The sequence below is a fragment of the Hyperolius riggenbachi genome, chromosome 4, assembly GCF_040937935.1.
Source record: "Hyperolius riggenbachi isolate aHypRig1 chromosome 4, aHypRig1.pri, whole genome shotgun sequence".
NCBI classification, from domain to species: domain Eukaryota; kingdom Metazoa; phylum Chordata; class Amphibia; order Anura; family Hyperoliidae; genus Hyperolius; species Hyperolius riggenbachi.
The window spans coordinates 397,708,562-397,726,877 of NC_090649.1; the positions used below are offsets into that span (position 1 = coordinate 397,708,562).

General features: G+C 45.2%; 1 protein-coding gene across 7 annotated transcripts in view; it reads right to left on the bottom strand.

Moving 5' to 3' along the window:
* NINL (ninein like) overlaps nucleotides 1-18,084 on the bottom strand; it is a 185,390-nt gene extending 167,306 nt beyond the window's left edge. For all 7 annotated transcript variants that reach the window (XM_068232251.1, XM_068232253.1, XM_068232250.1 and 4 more), the window contains exon 1: nucleotides 17,827-18,084. The gene's annotated coding sequence lies outside the window, so the exon portion shown is untranslated. The remainder of the gene's footprint in view (nucleotides 1-17,826) is intronic.
* Between the last annotated feature and the right edge of the window lie 232 nt (nucleotides 18,085-18,316).

The following is an 18,316-nucleotide window of genomic DNA, read 5'->3' on the forward strand; positions in this document are numbered from 1 at the left end:
AGTCTGCCCATCGGAGATTTAGCTTTAACCTCCGTAGATGAATTTTTCAAGGCTATGGCAGTAATTTACGACGATCCAGACATTGCCTCGACTTCTGAGCGGAAGCTCAAGTTGTTGCGTCAAGGCAAAGGTCCGGTCGAGGAGTATGCTGCCGAATTTAGGAGGTGGTCAGTTTCAGCCAGGTGGGACACCTATGCCCTCTTTGACTGTTTCTTATCAGGTTTATCTGATGAGGTCTCAGACCTCACGCTAAGTCAGCCCGAACCAAAAACCATCGATGAGGCCATTTCATCGGCCATCCGGATTGATCGCAGATTACGCTATCAAAGGCTGACCCGGGGTAAGAACAATGTTAAAATGGTGTCCTACGCCGCACCTCCTGTGACTCCATCTCCTCCCGTTTCACCTCCACCCGAGCCTATGTAGATTGGTAGCTCAAGACTGTCTCAAGTGGAGCGGAGACGCAGGATTTCTGAGCAATTGTGTCTTTATTGTGCAGAGGGGGGTCATAGAGTGAGGAATTGCCCTAAGAAGTCGGGAAACGCTACTGCCTAGGAGTAGTTGGGGGTAATACCCTAGGCGTACAGCTTTTACCCCTAGAAGATAAGCGGTTACTTTTTCCTAGTATGATTTCATGGGGGGATAAGTCTGAAGACTCTGAGGCCTACATTGATTCAGGCTCAGCGGCTAATTTTATGGATTACGAATTTGCAAAGAAATTGGGTATTCCGCTCACTCCAGTAAAACCGCCCCTTCAGGTTACGGCAGTGGATGATTCACCCCTGCAGCGTAACCATCCTCTGTCTCAGACACCAGAGGTGGAAGTCACTATAGGGGTGCTGCATAGCGAGAAATTGCAGTTTTTTGTGTTGCACATGACAACCTCCACAGTCATCCTTGGCATGCCGTCATTACACCTTCACTCTCCTCAGATAAATTGGGCCACTGGTCAGCTAACTAGCTGGTCAGCCCATTGTTTCCGTCATTGTTTAGTAAAGGTGACCTTAGGCCACACCAGGATTCATGTGGAGGGAGTTCCGGAACAATATGCTGAGTTTTCAGACGTGTTTTGTCCCAAAGCTGCCGATAAATTACCTCCACCTCGCCCTTTCGATTGCCCCATTGATCTCTGATCGGGTTGTATGCCCCCTAGAGGTCATCTCTACAATTTGTCTGGGCCAGAAAAGGTGGCCATGCAAGAGTACATCCGTGAAAACGTAGCTAAAGGATTCATTCGCCCTTCCCGGTCGCCTGCCGGTGCAGGTTTCTTTTTCGTAAAAAAAAAAGACGGAGGCCTTCGGCCGTGCATTGATTATCGGGGACTGAATAAGATCACAGTTAAAAATCGTTATCCGTTACCCTTGATAGACGATTTATTTACCCAAGTCACCAATGCTAAGATCTTTTCGAAATTGGATTTGAGGGGTGCATACAACCTGGTGCGGATCAGAGAGGGCGATGAGTGGAAGACGGCCTTTAACACACCCGACGGGCATTACGAGTACCTGGTGATGCCCTTCGGGTTGTGTAACGCCCCGACTGTCTTTCAGGAACTCATCAATGAAGTTTTCAGGGAGGTGTTGGGTAGATTTCTTTTAATATACTTGGATGATATATTAATCTTCTCAGACAACCTCTCTGAGCATAGGGCTCATGTTAAATTCGTGCTGCACAGGCTTAGACAAAACAGACTTTATGCCAAATTGGAGAAATGCATTTTCGAGGTGACATCTGTCGCTTTTCTGGGATATATAATTTCCACCTCAGGCCTTTCTATGGATCCCGCCAAAGTCTCTGCTGTCCTGGAATGGCCGCAGCCAGTAGGACTCAAATCCCTCCAGAGATTTTTAGGGTTTGCTAATTACTATAGAAGGTTCATAAAGGGGTACTCCACAGTCGTAGCACCCCTCACCAGTCTCACAAAGAAAGGGGTAGATACCAACCACTGGTCCCCCGAAGCCCTGGCTGCTTTCTCCACTTTGAAAGAACTGTTTTGTTCTGCACCCATTTTGAGACACGTGGACACCTCTTATCCATTTATTGTAGAGGTTGACGGCTCTGAAGTCGGGGTAGGGGCTGTGCTGTCTCAACGCTCTGGGCTGCAGGGAAGGTTACACCCGTGTGCCTATTTTTCTCGGAGGTTTTCACCAGCAGAGAAAAACTACGATATAGGCAACAGGGAGCTCCTGGCCATTAAATTGGCCTTTGAGGAATGGCGTCATTGGCTAGAAGGAGCAGAACATACGATTACAGTTTACACTGATCACAAAAATTTGGAATACATTGAAGGGGCTAAGAGATTGAGTCCCCGACAAGCTCGGTGGTCACTGTTCTTCTCGAGATTTAGATTTGTAATTACGTATACTCCGGGTAGTAAAAACATTAAGGCGGATGCCTTGTCCAGATGTTTTGAGCCGGAGACAGCACAGCCCTCAGACCTAGAGACCATTGTCCCACAGAGAGTAGTGCTGGGAGCCACAGAGACCTGGAAAGACTGGACGGAGACTTTAAGTCCCTTCCAGCAGGATGTCCCTGAGGGAAAGCCTGAAGGGGTTATGTTTATACCACTGCCATTTCGCCTCCAGATTTTGCAGTTGTTTCACTCACACAAAAATGCTGGGCATCCGGGGGTCTCCAGAACACAAGACTTGGTTGCTAGGTGTGCTTGGTGGCCTTCTCTGGCAACAGACTGCAAGGAGTATGTTAGAGAGTGTGCAGTGTGTGCTAAAAGCAAACCCTCCCGTCTGGCACCTGTGGGAACGTTGCAGCCTTTGCCCACCCCGAATGAACCGTGGACCCATTTGTCCATGGATTTTGTGGGTGAGCTTCCGAGATCTGAAGGCATGTCGGTCATTTGGGTGGTAGTCGACTGTTTCAGTAAAATGGCCCATTTTGTGCCCTTGTAAGGACTCCCCTCCGCCCAGGAATTGGCCGATCTGTTCATCATCCACGTTTTCCGACTGCATGGCATTCCGGAAAACATAGTGTCAGATCGGGGTGTCCAATTTGTTTCTAGATTTTGGAGGGCATTTTGTCATCAAATGGGCATGGAACTGTCATTTTCGTCGGGCTACCACCCACAGACAAATGGTCAGACGGAGAGCGTTAATCAGTCTTTGGAACAGTTTTTAAGGTGTTATGTTGCGGATGCGCAAAATGATTGGGTCAAGTTCCTGCCATATGCAGAATTTGCGCACAATAATTTGAAAAGCTCTTCCTCTGGATTTTCTCCGTTTCAGGTGGTAACCGGAAAGTTGCCCAAGTTCTCCCCATTGCCAGTAGCTTCCACTCCGTTTCCAGCTCTGGAGGCTTGGCAGAGGTCTTTTAAAACCATTTGGGGAATCGTGAAAAATAATTTGGAGAAGGCTTTTCAAAGTCAGAAAGGTCAAGCTGACAAGAGACGATCCTTGGAGTGGAAGTTCCGACCAGGAGACCTGGTCTGGGTCTCCACACGTCATTTGACCCTGAAACAACCCTCGCCCAAGTTAGGTCCCAGGTTTGTGGGCCCTTTTTCAGTATCCAGGAAGATCAACAACGTTACTTATGCCATAGATCTTCCTGCCAGCATGCGTGGTGTAAGATCTTTTCATGTGTCCCTGCTTAAACCAGCAGTCCATGTGGGTGCCACGCCACCTGCTCCTGTGATGGTAGACGACCAACCTGAGTACGAAATAGAAAAGATTTTGGACTCACGTGTAGTGCAGAACTCGGTACAGTATCTAGTGCACTGGAAGGGGTATGGTAGTGAGGAGAGAACATGGGTACCTGAGTGTCGCATGCATGCAGACAAATTAAGAAGGGAATTCCACACGCTATAGCCTGAGAAACCGGGTAGGAGCTGTCCGGAGTCCACTCCTCAGGGGGGGGGGGGGGGGGGTACTGTGAGAAAACGCGGAAAAGCCGCCGCAGGTACTCAGAGCAGGGCGGCTGTTTCCGCGTCCAATACGGCGGATTCCGCATCTGACGCGGCGGTTTGCTCGCATAGGCCTATATCTGTCAGCATGGCCGAACGCGGAGAAACCGCCGCATGCCCGGATGGCGGTGCGGCTGGTTCCGTGTCCTGCACGGCGGATACATTGCAAGACGTGTCTGGTGTGGTTGGGACTGATAGTCCACACAGATTCAGAAAGACGCGCGCGCGCGTGAAGAGGCAGAACTTTTATGACAGCCAGAAGGGTGTCAGCTGACCAAGCCGGTCAGCTGACAATTCAGCCAATTCTGATTGGTCCAGCACTTAGGGGAGGCGCTGGAGAGCGCTATAGTATATATACTGGGTGCTGGTCATTTCTCTGGTGTCTGGCGTTGCGATCACTACGTGGTAGCACTCAGACCTTGTCAGTATCTGTGTTATTATCTAGACCAGTTTCCAAGGTGTTGATGACCAAGGAGCTCATACCTTAGTCTAGGAATCCTGTTATTATCTGTGTTATTATCTTGACCAGTTTCCAGGGTGTTGATGACCAAGGAGCTCACACCTTAGTCTAGGAATCCTGTTATTATCTGTGTTATTATCTAGACCAGTTTCCAGGGTGTTGATGACCAAGGAGCTCACACCTTAGTCTAGGGATCCTGTTACCATCTGTATTATTATTTAGACCAGTTCCGGAGTGTGATAATCTAGGACTTCACACCCAAGTCTAGGCATTGTTGTTTATTTGTTATGACATTCTGCTCTCCTGACCATTCTTCTGATCTCTGATTAGTACTTTGTTATATCTGATACTCTGTTGCCAAACCCTGCTAGTCTTAGGATTCCGCATCTGTCTCCTGTCTCTGTACCTTATCTGTCTGTGTGTTAACGACCTGGCCTGTCCGACTTCGAGAACCATCTTCCCTATTGGGAGATAGTTCCCAGACCTGTCAGTGACACTTCACCCTTGGTGTCACTCACTCTCTGATCCTTCCCACTCTCAGCCTGGCTCCGCCCCTTGGGGAGCATCAGACCAGTGGAAGGAACCTGTTCTCTAAGCAGTATTTCGTGCTGCCTAGCACCCTCTACGTGGGTGCTCTCCTCAAAGTATACGGTTGCACCAAACACTCATATTACTCAGGTGTCCAGAGGTTAGAGATATATCTGATTATCTGTGATACTGCAGATCATCAATAATCGGGTATATATCTGCATTCTCGGTGATACTGCAGATCACCGGTAATCAGATCCTCTCTGTGTTACACCGATCGTTACAAAAACAGAAGGTACTTGCGATAATTCAGCTTTAAGTGAACCGCTGTGGTTACCCACAATGCCCTGCTACTGAATATGCTCTTCATGCCCCTGAAGCCAGGCTTGCATCCAGACTTGCTGGTGTATAGCAAGCCTATAGCTTTAAATTTTACAATACATTTAAAGCTATAGGCTTGCTATACACCAGCGGTTCTGGATATAAGCTTGGCTTCAGAGGCATAAAAAGATAATTTGCATACTCAGTAGTGGTGCATTGTGGGTAACCACAGCTGTTCACTTAAAGCTGAATTATCACAAATACCTTCTGTTTTAAGCAGGCAAATTACACTAAGCATTTCTTTTTAGTAGGGGGGCTTTTCGGTCTCTTTCAGTCCCCTATACCCTCTTAGTGGTTTTGGGTCACCTCGAGCTGCTTGGTTACTCTGTCCTTCCAATTAGTAGTTACTAATTTTTATTATCAAACAAATAGCTGTTACCTTCACACCTTAATGATGGTGTAAACAAAAATAAGATACGGCAAATATGGTAATGATATCAGGATTGCCACTGATGTTTCTTTTTTTACATTCTTTACCTTAATATAGTCTATTGACATTTACAGAAACTGTCAGACCTGAAAACAATGAAGCCAAAGTTGACATCACACAAAATTCAGCATTAGCTTCACCACCAGCTGGCCACTAAGAGGACACTGAGTCACACAGAGTCACTGCAGGTGACCAGATGGCTCTGGATTACAAAGGATAGATTTTGTCTGGGCTGTAATCTTCCATTTTACCAAAATTGTGCCTCTGAAAGTGCAAAACAATGGCTGGCTGAGCTGACATACTACTACGTGCGACTATGGAATATGGCATCATTATTATGATGATGTCCTAGAAAGCAAATACTTTAAGCATTTTTACATTGAGACTTTTTAAATTAAAAAAAATAATAATGACATCCAGTTTAAAAACAAATTCACAACACTCTGCACCTATCAGTGTACACTACTTAATGCCAATAATGATTGTCCTACTCTTGTGATTATAAAAGTTTGGATGTTCATAAATAGGACATGAAATAATAATTAGCAGTGCTGCATTGTATGTTGGTGTGTTATAAATAAAATAGAATAATTACAGCAGTTGCTACACTATGAATACCTGAACAATGTGTGTACATAATACAGCTACCTGCAGGCATGTACGCTGACTCTAACATGTTGGTGCCAGTCACCCTGCTGCCCTGAGCTCATCAAGGATGTAGATAGAACACCCTGCTCTCATGTGCTGCTCTGAGATGATGGAAGAAACACACCTCTGGGCACAGTAATTTCATCCAACAGCCAACCGTTCAAATTTACTGTAATACTGCCAATACAGTGGGTTGCAAAAGTATTCGGCCCCCTTGAAGTTTTCCACATTTTGTCACATTACTGCCACAAACATGCATCAATTTTATTGGAATTCCACATGAAAGACCAATACAAAGTGGTGTACATGTGAGAAGTGGACCGAAAATCATACATCATTCCAAACATTTTTTACAAATAAATAACTGCAAAGTGGGGTGTGCGTAATTATTCAGACCCCTGAGTCAATACTTTGTAGAACCACCTTTTGCTGAAATTACAGCTGCCAGTCTTTTAGGGTATGTCTCTACCAGCTTTGCACATCTAGAGACTGAAATCCTTGCCCATTCTTCTTTGCAAAACAGCTCCAGCTCAGTCAGATTAGATGGACAGCGTTTGTGAACAGCAGTTTTCAGATCTTGCCACAGATTCTCAATTGGATTTAGATCTGGACTTTGACTGGGCCATTCTAACACATAGATATGTTTTGTTTTAAACCATTCCATTGTTGCCCTGGCTTTATGTTTAGGGTAGTTGTCCTGCTGGAAGGTGAGCCTCCGCCCCAGTCTCAAGTCTTTTGCAGTCTGCAAGAGGTTTTCTTCCAAGTTTGCCCTGTATTTGGCTCCATCCATCTTCCCATCAACTCTGACCAGCTTCCCTGTCCCTGCTGAAGAGATGCACGCCCCGAGCATGATGCTGCCACCACCATATTTGACAGTGCGGATGGTGTGTTCAGAGTGATGTGCAGTGTTAGTTTTCTGCCACACATAGCGTTTTGCATTTTGGCCAAAAAGTTCCATTTTGGTCTCATCTGACCAGAGCACCTTCTTCCACATGGTTGCTGTGTCCCCCACATGGCTTGTGGCAAACTGCAAATGGGACTACTTATGCTTTCTGTTAACAATGGCTTTCTTCTTGCCACTCTTCCATAAAGGCCAACTTTGTACAGTACATGACTAATAGTTGTCCTATGGACAGAGTCTCCCACCTGAGCTGTAGATCTCTGCAGCTCGTCCAGAGTCACTATGGGCTTCTTGACTGCATTTCTGATCAGCGCTCTCCTTGTTCGGCCTGTGAGTTTAGGTAGATGGCCTTGTCTTGGTAGGTTTACAATTGTGCCATACTCCTTCCATTTCTGAATGATCGCTTGAACAGTGCTCCTTGGGATGTTCAAGGCTTTGGAAATCTTTTTGTAGCCTAAGACTGCTTTAAATTTCTCAATAACTTGATCCCTGACCTGTCTTGTGTGTTCTTTGGACTTCACGGTGTTGTTGCTACCAATATTCTCTTAGACAGCCTCTGAGGCCCTCACAGAGCAGCTGTATTTGTGTACTGACATTAGATTACACACAGGTGCACTCTATTTAGTCATTAGCACTCATCAGGCAATGTCTATAGGCAACTGACTGCACTCAGATCAAAGGGGGCCGAATAATTATGCACACACCACTTTGCAGTTATTTATTTGTAAAAAAATGTTTGGAATCATGTATGATTTTCATTCCACTTCTCATGTGTACACCACTTTGTGTTGGTCTTTCATGTGGAATTCCAATAAAATTGATTCATGTTTGTGGCAGTAATGTGACAAAATGTGGAAAACTTCAAGGGGGCCGAATACTTTTGCAACCCACTGTACATGTCATTAAGGATGTGGTATACCAGAATGACGCTAATATTGGTTTGGGGAGGAGATTAGGGACGACAATGCAGCATACACCAGAGTGGCATGTGCTAGGTAGGGTAAGAGGCGCCCCAACCATCCAGTTTGCCTCAGAACCATCTGTAGTGTGTACAGCTAGGGAACACCCATTCTCCTTTCAGGGCTCTTTTTTTTTACTTGATGTGATATCCTGTGTTTTGCAATCTGTTACTAATCGCATGTACATCGCAAGGACGTCTTGAAAGTGAGAAAAAAATTGCAGGAACTCTTTTCGGCCCGTTTCACACTGGCATTAAATGGTCCGTTCCCGGGTCGGATACTATACAAACGAAATGGATGTGAATAGATCCATATTAACCCATGGAACCGTTCACATGCGTATGTTTGAACGGATCCGTTCCGCACGATCCTCTGAACGGACCGCAAGTTTGCTGCAGCACCTATTATTCTGGACTGCTGAGCCCAGCGGACCAGAAACGGAAGATGAAGCCTTGCATTGGGGGCAATGAGAGAAATGATAGTTTCTTCACACTAGTGAAGAAACGGAACGTTCGGAGGGCAAAATCCACTGTGTTTGGGGGTCTGTGGGGAGGCAAACTGGGCCATACCCGGTGGGGGAAGGAGGGAGGGTGCCGCAGCCATGGGAGCAGCTGAAAGAGGGTTATAAACTTACCCAGGCATCTTCTTCATTGCTGCCGGTGGTAGAAAGGGTTTCTTCCAGGCTTCCGTCTTCTTCCGTGTCATGTGACTACATGTGTCATGTGACTAGTCAGAAGCCAGAAGCCAGGAAGAAACCCTCTCTACCGCCTGGCTGCAATGAAGAAGACACCTGGGTAAGTTTTTAACCCTCCCTTACCTGCTCGGCTGCTGCACCCTCCCTCACCTGCAGGTGTAGCAAACAGAGTGAAAACAGATCAGATCAATAAGTGATCAGATCCATTGTCACGGATCTGTTTGCCAGTGTGAAACAAGCCTACAGATCCGGTAAAGCGAAAACCGGATCCGTTTTGGCTTTATTTAAAAATTGTGAAATGGCCCTTATACCAGTACGATCTGATTCTGTCCAACTGCATTGTTGCATTAGTTCTGTGTTTCTCCTTGTGTTCCTCGCAGCCATCGAAAATTGCAAAAACACAACTGGAGCAAAATCACAGACAAAAAGAAAAAACATTGCATTGTGTTTTGCCCTTAGCTGCAAGAATTTGTAAAGGGCACATGTCTGACTTTTCCGAAGTTAATTTATCTGAAAAGGCTGCACCAAATGTAAAAATTCCTTGAGTAATGGCATAGTCCTCCATTCACCTTTGCTACCAATCAAAATTCTGGGAGGGAAAACTAGGGCTTCAAGTCTTCATAAAAGGCTATAAATGCTTTTATTTTGAAGGAATCAGGGGCAAACACATAAACGCTTCTCTCCCCCCCCCTCCCAATAATAGTGTGGCTCTACTTTACAGACCACAAGAGCACAAGAGCAACACACACCATTACTCACCTAGTACCACAGGAGAGGCGTTGAGTGGCAGTTCTGCCAACAACCCCCATCCTGATTGGGAGACAGGGTGAGCCACAGTGTCCACATGGCAGCAGTAGGTATTTCTTGTTATTACTGAACACTTAAAGGACATCCGAGGTGAAAATAAATTGATGAGAAAACAATTGTATTTATCCTCCTTCTCCTAAAAATGACTTTTTTTAGTTTTATTTTATATTTAAATCTAGTTTTTAAGTTTTTACTGTTCCATTGTCTTTGCTCAAAGACACCTTAATTGAAGTATGCTAGAGCTCAAATCTATAAATTATTGACCTTTTTTATCTTTCATGCTCCAGGAAGCCATTTACTGACAGGAAAGTATTTTATGGCTGTATTTACTTATCATTGAGGGTTATGTTATAGTCTGACCCTGTCCGACCCGATCCTGACCTAGATAGAAACTGTCTCTTGCATACCTGATGTTTAACTCTTTCAGGCAGAGAAAGAAAAAAAAAGGAACACAGCATAGTTATTTGTGTGCTTGGCACTATACATACACATGTCTATCTCATGTCACATGTCACCTCGGTTGTTCTTTAAAATACATTTACATGACTAGAGGAATGGAAGGGGAAGGGAAGCATTCGGCTAATAAAAGCTGAAGCTGGAAAGAGCACACAACAGGCTGGTGAAAGATTAACTCTGATCAATTATTAGTCTTTACTATAACAGGTCAGGGAGGTATTCAGTACAATTCAAAGTTTTACAAAGGGCACAAAATCCAGAAGTCACCTAGTTCTATTGCTCTTTGAATTTTAAGATTAATTATTGAACGAAAAAACAAAACGCTGTTGTATTATGGAAGGAAACGTATAACAGTTAAGGAAGTGGGTATTAATTATTAGCACAGGACATCAAGAAATCTAAATGTGCGTATACATGCTACACTAGACACAGTAAGTACATAGACTCGGCCAACCATATTTTAAGGTCCATAATGCTGAATCTTTATATGACAGCAACCTCCAAACACATTGTTCCCCTCGATGGAAGCTGCACCTTCGTCTCTCCTCCCTTCTCCATAGAAACGGATGTGTTGCTCTTCTTTACTATAGCAAGGCGTCTGTGCAGCACTTAGCTCCAGAACAACTAGTGAGATCTATAGCAAGGTGTCTGTGCAACACTTAGCTCCAGAACAACTAGTGAGATCTATAGCAAGGTGTCTGTGCAACACTTAGCTCCAGAACAACTAGTGAGATCTATAGCAAGGCGTTTGTGCAGCACTTTGCTCTCAAACTACTAGTGTGCTTTATAGCAAGGTGTCTGTGCAACACTTAGCTCCAGAACAACTAGTGCGATCTATAGCAAGGCGTCTGTGCAGCACTTAGCTCCAGAACAACTAGTGAGATCTATAGCAAGGTGTTTGTGCAGCACTTAGCTCTCAAACTACTAGTGTGCTTTATAGCAAGGTGTCTGTGCAACACTTAGCTCCAGAACAACTAGTGTGTACTATAGCAAGGCATCTTTGCAACACTTAGCTCCAGAACAACTAATGTGCTCTATAGCAAGGCGCCTGTGCAGCACTTAGCTCCAGAACAACTAGTGTGTATTACTGTATATCAAGGCATCTGTGCAACACTTAGCTCCCAAACAACTAGTGTGTACTATAGCAGGGCGTCTGAGCAACACTTAGCTCCCGAATAAATATTGTGCTCTATTGCAAGGCGCCTGTGCAGCAATTAGCTCCCGAATAACTAGCGTGTACTATAGCAAGGCGCCTGTGCAGCAATTAGCTCCAGAACAACTAGTGTGTATGTCTGTGCAGCACTTAGCTCCCGAACCACTAGTGTGCATTTGTACAAACCTTAAGGCCCCTTTTACACTTGAGGCGATCCGTCACATTGCACAAAAACGCTGCATTCCGTCGCAGAAGAAGTGATAGCCCAATTGGGGCATACTTTCAGGCACTTTACACTTGAGCTCTTTCTTTGCGTTGCATTACCCTTTCTGCACGTAGGGTAACGCAATAGCAGAAAGCTTATGGGGTTCAGTACACTAACTACATTGCACCATAAGTACCCGATTCGCCGCCGACCCACCGCAAACTCAACAGTGCGTAACCTTCCGACTTCCACTGCGACGGAATGTATTGAAGTCAATGCACGCCACAGAAAAGTTAAATTTGTTAATGGCAGTGCACATGAATGGAACGCCGGGAATCCCAGTGACATACTTCCTGTCCAGCATAGAGTACATCACTTGGTAAGGGCGGTGAAAGGTGAGCAGGGGGCAGCGCCATGCATATGACCCTGTCGGCACATTCTGCCGCAGGGGCATATGAATCGATTTTTTGCCGCAAATGGAAAACTGGCCTTAATGGAAATATGCCTCTGGTCACACCGTGGCTAACATGTGGTGCCACTTCTCTGGCATGGGGTGATCATTAACAATCGCACCATTCCAAGAGTAAAAGTGGCCTAAGGCTAAACTATTGTTTTGGACAGAAAAGCTCTGTACAGAGCTGCACTTGTGTTATGAAGAGGAACACAGGGCACTTGCTTTTCTGCGTACAGTCTGCCTAGAAAGGGAAAGTAATATCATTCTGACAAGCCATGAGCATGAGGAGAAGCTTAATGAATGACAGGAATGCTGGGAATTAACATTACAATGTTTTAGGAAAATCTGAAAGAGGCAGACAGTAATAAAAACAGTATAAGGACTTAGCCACACTATAAGCTCGTTTCTGAGTGCTTTGTGATTGATTAGCACTTTCTGAGCACTTTTTAAAAATCGCTCCCATTCACTTTCATTAAAATTACGGCAATCGCATACGCGAAAGATCATGGCGATTTTTATCGCAATTTTAATAAAAGTGAATGGGAGCGATTTTTAAAAAGCGCTCAGAAAAGCTAATTAATCACAAGCGCTCAGAAAAGCGCTTATAGTGTGGCTGAGCCCTGAGAGAGTTTTGAACTGGATGATTGCATTAAGAGGACACAGGGAATAATGCCCCATACACACGGGCAACATTCTGGCCTGTCGCTAGCACACGGGAGCGTGTGCGCGACAGGCCGGCGACAGCTCGTCGCCAGGTCCCTCCGCATACACACGGCGGAGGGACCTGGCAACTGACGCGCAGGAAGCTGTCGCTGAAGTTCCTCCCCCCCACCGCAAGCTCAGGGTATTCCCTGCTGGTTGCTGTCGCTAGTCCGCATACTCACGCGAACTAGCGATAGTTGCGGCAGCAACTGTCGCCGGGCGATTGACCGCGCCAATTGCCTGGCGACAGCAGCCACAAGCGACGGTTCGGGGTGCGTGCCCGTGCAACGCCTCATACTCATGGGCGACCTGTCGCCGCAACACGCGCGCCGCGTGTTGCGGCGACAATTGTAGCCCGTGAGTATGGGCCGTAACAGGGAAAGCTGCTATTCTGTATAATGCCCACTCAGCTTAATGAATCCTGGAGCTGCACAGGCAATTTCTGTTCCAAGCCCAGAGACAACACTTCAGTTATTATGTACTTCCAACGCGTGTGCAAAGGACAGGGATATTTAAATTATTGGGGTCTGTTTCCACTAAAAACATGGACATAACCATTAACATACAAATTCTCATGCGTTAGGGCCCGTTTCCACTAGCCGCCGCATGTCCTGCGAGAGTTCCCTGTTGAGTACACAGCTGAATCCCAGAAGCCCATGCACGGCTATGGCATTCACTACCACTTGCATGGAACAATGCTGCAATGTCGTCCAAATCGCTATGGCAAGCGATTCGGACGGCAGCAGTATTATCCCCTATGCCAGAGTTTCCCCATGCAATTTGCCTGCGGGAAAACTGCAGATTTGGCCTGATTTCCACTGTAGTAGAAACGGGCCCTAATTGACAATAACGACAACATGCAAAAAAAACATGCGTTATGCAGAAACTGACAACACTGCTCTGTAGAGTTTTCTGCACACAGATTCTGGATACAATGGAAACAGGCCCATTGAAATACATTGCTATGCGAGTTTGTGTGCAGAAAAAGCACACAAATGAACATGCAATGGAAACCGGCCCGTAGTCTTTGCAGTCTTTATAGCTTTCTGCATAAAGTTAACGTATGTGCACACTGACCAATGAACACAATTAGGAGTCTATGGCACACTCTGAATATCAGTTTGTAAACATGGGAAAGGTCACTGATGCTTATAATGGCAGCTATTAGAGGCGTGTACTAATTTCAAGTAGAACAAAAGCCAAATAAAGAAAACAGACCAGCACATAGCAATGCCACGGTAGTAACAGTAATTAAAGTAAACCTTAGGTTAAATAAAAGTTAAGCAAAAAAAAAAATTATATATATATATATATATATTTATATATATTATCTGTTAAACCTTAAAGAGAACCTGAGGTGAGGGGGATATATAGTAGCTGACATGTCTATTTTATCCCCTTGGATGCAAGAATACCCCATTCCTGTGGAATGTATACAATTACTGTAGTAAGCCTGGTGAAGCTTAGGATTGGAGAAAATACATTTTGGTTCCTGCTTTGTGAAGATATATGAATGAATGGGACAAACCGAAAGAGAGGAGAATTTTGGGTATACTGCTGCCATGGTGTCCATCAAATATCATAACAAAAAGCCATAGCAGCTGCAGACTAAAGTTGAAAGAATATTTACTGGCAGTTTCATTATCACTTATATGATGGTACAGGAAATTAAATAGCATGCATCACATTCCAATAAAAAACTTATGACTTTACTGGTAACTCACCATCCGAGCCCCTTATGAGCCGGCACACAGCCCCGTCCTTACATTTACATCTGATCGCACATGGTTCAGAAGCTCGTCACTGTTTGCAAGGGCACCGTGATTAATACTGCAATCAATACCAGCATAATGCAACATGCAGTATGCAAGTTATTTTTCTTGTCATGAAGAATTGCTATGTAACGTGGATGTTGCGGCACACAATATCCAGAAATGCACTACTAAATGTCCATTTGTATAAAGTAATCCATTACAAAAGAAGGGTGAACATGTCCACAGAATTGTATAAACAGTGTATTTACGGTACATGCAGCAATGCAGCGCAGAGTGTGAGCACACCCCTACAGTTTCCAATGTTTTTAAAAGATTAGCATAAGGGGAGGGGGGAGAAGCACCCAGAGGTGTATTTAACTAAGTTATAGACAACTAAAATGAAAAAAAATCGTCCAGTTGCAGTGTTAAAACACTCTGCTCACACGAGCAATGAGGCTCAAATTGCTTTGGCACTACTATCGGTCCGAGGAAGAGGGCTCAGACCCACGAAACGCATTACCAGAGCATAATACATTTCATTATTATATGAAGTACTAATTTTCGAGGTACACCACCTTTTTTTTTCATTTCAGTTGCTTTTAGCTTACAGTAGTTTTATACACCTCTGAGCGCCTCTTACCCACTTTATGCTTCTCAACCTGCTTTGGAGGGGTGTTACTGGTCTCATGTGACTTTGGCACGCTTAATACCAGTGTTTCCTAAGAGAGTGACCACGTTCAGTATCTTCTGAACACCCCAGTAGAGTCAGGTTTCTGCATTTCCATCTGCCTCTAGTGGTTTGTTGCCCCCTTTCTTCACATTTTTCTCAGTTTGGTGACATAATGCGCTATTTGGGCTCCCGTTGTCTCCGTGTTTCTTTTTTAAGGCATCCAGCCACTCCCTCTTCATTCTTTTAAAAGATTAGATTCAGGCTAGGAACACACTTAGCAGAAACGCTAGCGTTGCGGAAAACATCAATGGTAGTCAATGGGCCGCATAAAAAAACACTAAAAATGCACACAAAAAATGCACATGACAGAAAAGGCGACTTTTCATGCACAGCCATGTGTGCACCCAGCCTCAATAATAACATTGAATTTAACAGAAATGAGAGTGCCCCTACTGCAGCAATCACTAAAAGCTCGCAGCTGCGGTGGTGAAAGCAATATTAGATCACACCTTTGCTGAGATCTCATCTAATACTGAGTGGCACAAGATGGAAAATGATTGATGTCAGGTAGATATTGTTGAATCATGGGGTACAGGCACCCTGTAGGTGATGGAAAGAAGACACAGGGACATAAGAGGAGCAAACTTGTGGATAGGTGAGTGTAGACTCTGCTGTAATAATCAACATGGGTTGAAGGGGGGGGGGGGGGGGGAGGGTGAGATCGTCCGGGGTCTGTTGGTCATCCCACAATCGAATGCTGAAACCACCTACCAGACTGCCCTCTTTTGAGCATGATCTTTCCAACCTGCATAATCGATCATTAATTAATGTATAATAAATTGAATCACATCGTAAATGCACAGAAACGCATCCAACCATGCGTTGCAATTCCACAGTGAATCACAATGCATGGATGCGGACATCAGATAGCACTTCTAATGTCCCTATGGATCGCACCGTATTGCCCATAACCCAGCCATAATCGCACAGGCCTAAAGGTGCCCACTAATGATACAATCATGATTGTACGATCTTACCAAATCCGTGTAGTATAATGGTAAAATGAGTGAATATACTTTAAATGAATACTTTAGGTAGTCTACTTTAGATAGTTCCTCATATTACATAGAAGTTTGTACAATCAAGATTGTATCATTAGTGTTCCTCTTAAGGTGGTAGACCAGGCAAAAAAAAAATCACATCAGGTAGAGAGACTGTTTAAATGATCTCCCCAAAATTGCATGGTGTATGCATGAGTAACCTAAAGGAGGCCCAGACATCTATCAACTTGGCGGCCTTTTGACCATCCGATTCAATCATTATTATCTAATCAGATGAAAATGGGTGCCGCCAAGAGCATGCCCGATCAAGGATTCGACTCATTTCAAACTCAAATTGCTTGAATGTACCAATCGGACATGCTGGGAAATCTCGGGGCAACGTGGTCGATTGGGTGCACGGCAGTAACGGCGTTCGATAATCACGACCGACGAACAACAGAGACCCCCAGCCAAATGTTTTATGTGCAATTCCCCCCTCCCCCCCGGGACCCGCGCTCCATGTGCTATAACACCGGCAGCCACATGGGTGTCAATGCGGAAGTACAGCGGACACTCTGGAGACAGAGTGACAGGTTAAGTGTAAATGCACAGGGATCAGGTGACACATAAAACACTTTGGGGGACGTGGCCGGGGGCGGCATCACAAAGCCAATTCTGTAAAGAATTTATGCTGAAATCAATCGGGAATCGGCTTGCAATGTGTGGGCAGCCAACAGATCTCTCTCTGATCAGATTAGATCAGAAAGAGATCTGTCTCTTGGTCGAACCTGCCCATCATTGCTATATGTATGGGCACAGAGGCGCAGCAATAGGGGATGCCGAGGTTGCGACCAGAGGGGCCCTCCCTCAACCGCAGTATTAGCTCTCTGTTGGTCCTGTGCTGGTAATGACACTTTTATAGATGCTTTGAATAGTGGTAATCAATTAACTGTTCCCCATCCCCTTCTTGCACCTCTGACACTGTGGTTGTCCCTTGGTAGATTTTGGTGCGCCATATCAAGTGTTCTGTATAGAGTGCTTGGGGGGCCCAATGTAAAACTTTCACTGGGGCCCATAGCTCCTTAGCTGTATGGGCACCTTTGCCTAAAGGCTTATCTCTAAAGCAGCAAAGAAAAGACATACATGGTACACAGGAAGCAGAAAGTATCACAGATTAGAGCAGTCATATTATCAGCTCATGTGGCTGCCATACATACATGGCCAAAAAAAAAAAAAAAAAAAGCACAAGCATGAAAGCAGTCCCTTCCCTAGTGGAAACAATGACACATGTCTGGAGATTTCAGTCTCACTGATGCAGCTAAACCTTCCAGCAGACATATTTTAGTTCAGATCAATTGAATGTAAATCTCCTAGTAAAGAGAGTATTTATGACAACTGCCAGCCACTCTATTTCCTGTAACATGTGCCCCTTTAATGGAAGATTCACTAGCTGTGTGTAATGTAAACGGCTAACCAGCGACAAGATTAGCATAACAACACCTGGGATCTTGTTTCTTCTCCTGATCGCTAATTACTCCCAATAGTCACAGCAGCTACAGAGATAAAAACACACGAGTGCGAACAACAAGCCGGAGAACCCTTCGTGAAAACCACAGCTCCAGCCGGCAAAGTTTTGTAAAACGTGTACATTAGTTCTATCACTCTACTTACCTCTGTTCTCCTCATAGTGCAAGAGGCAGCACGGCGATTCTCGAGGGGGGCATCCTCAACATCCCCGGGGACCTGGCACAAATGTGTCTTTCCGATTGTCCCTTTATTAGTTAAAATTTAATCTCTATTCTCTATGCCGGATTATGCCCCTCCTCCTGGAGCCAGTAAATCCCCCACCCCAGCACCAAAGAGGAGAAAGGGGGGAAGGAGGAAAGCTCCTAAACGGAGGCTGGAACATTCACCTCCTCCTCCTCTTCATCTTCCTCCAGCATCACCACCAGCAGCAGCCAACACTGGAGACCTGATCCAAGTGTTACGCGACACCTCTGCGCCCACTGCTGCTCTGGCATCCTCTGCTGGCTATTGGAGGGTTTGTACATCAACTCCTAGCTTCACCCAGCCGTAACTTCTGCTGTTACAATGGTCCTCAAATGACACAGACGAGACCCGCTGATGGCACGTTGCTGCAATTATATTTTTTGACACCTCT